This window comes from Prinia subflava, chromosome 15, assembly GCF_021018805.1.
Source record: "Prinia subflava isolate CZ2003 ecotype Zambia chromosome 15, Cam_Psub_1.2, whole genome shotgun sequence".
Lineage (NCBI taxonomy): Eukaryota > Metazoa > Chordata > Aves > Passeriformes > Cisticolidae > Prinia > Prinia subflava.
The window spans coordinates 11770036-11771305 of NC_086261.1; positions in this window are offsets into that span (position 1 = coordinate 11770036).

A 1270-nucleotide genomic window follows, 5' to 3' on the forward strand; every position below is an offset into this window, starting at 1 on the left:
TGGCTGTTTGTGATGCTTTGTACACACCCTGCCAGGTGAAGAGCAGCTGCTGTGCTGCAGCTGGGGGAGTTGTGAGGGTCACTGCCTAACACAGGGTGCTCATGGAGGCATTAGAAACTCTCCCTGGAAGTGCCACTGCCGGGGTGCAGCATCCTGGAAGGAGACTGGCAAGGGTTTCCTGTGCCGAGGAAAATCCTATGTAGTGGTGTGGCTGTGAAAGCACAAATACACAGTAGTGTCCATAACCCTTTCTGTTCAAAAAAACCCACTTGACTTTCAGGGTGTAAGTGACCAAAGTTACTGTGCTACTGATGTTTTAGAGAGATTAGTGCTAAAGGAAAAGCTGCTGCAGTGTGTGCGAGCACCTTCACATGCAGGTTCCTCAGCCAAGAGCCTGGCTGGAGCACTTCCACGAGGAGATTTTGGGAGCATGACCAGGTAGCTCCTGTGGGATGTTTCAAAATGTGCAGGTCAGGTCTCTGTTGCAGCAAGCCCTAGAACAGAATGTGTTTCTCTTCCAGTTCCTCCCATCACAGCCATTCCAGAGGGAGCTAATTAACTGTACAATAAAGCTGCATCTCCTGGCAAACTCCTACAGCTTTCCTGTGACAGTGTTTGAGTTCTTCCAGATTCTTCCATGCCTGCTCCTCCGGCAGGTAGAACAGAACCATGGATCTGCCCCTTCAGTGAGGCACAGGATGGGCACCTGGGGAGGGGACAGGGAGTGTGTCCTTGGGCACGGGCCCTGGCTGCTTCTGCAGCCACAGCAGTGGGGTGGGGGCTGGAGGAGGGGGGGACCAGCTGCCCTCTCTGGCCAAGGGACTGTTCTCAAGGCCTGTGGAGACTTTTGTTGAGATTGGAGGAGAGCAGTGGGTGGGAAGATGTGGGTGGAAGAATGGGAAACGGAATTCAGCTTAAAAACACGTCTTGTACAAATGAAGTACCTTTTTTACTTTTTTAAATACATGTGAAACTTTACTTAAGCCTATAAGGGTGCAAAGGGAACATTTTCCACTGAAAGGAAGGGGAGAGTCGAGTGCTGAGCCTAAACCCAGCATGGTGCTGCATTACCTTTGTCTTCTACCTGTGCTGAGAGGCAGCACTGCCTGCCTTGGTACCAACCCTGCTCTCATACAGGCTCCATCCAGGGGTCCCTGTAGGGTGCAGCTGGGATTATTTAGCAGAAGGAATTCCCTATGTGGAGACAGAAGTGTTTTATGAGGACCATGCAGAGTGAAACCACTAGAAAGTGAGGGTGCTCTGGGTGTGG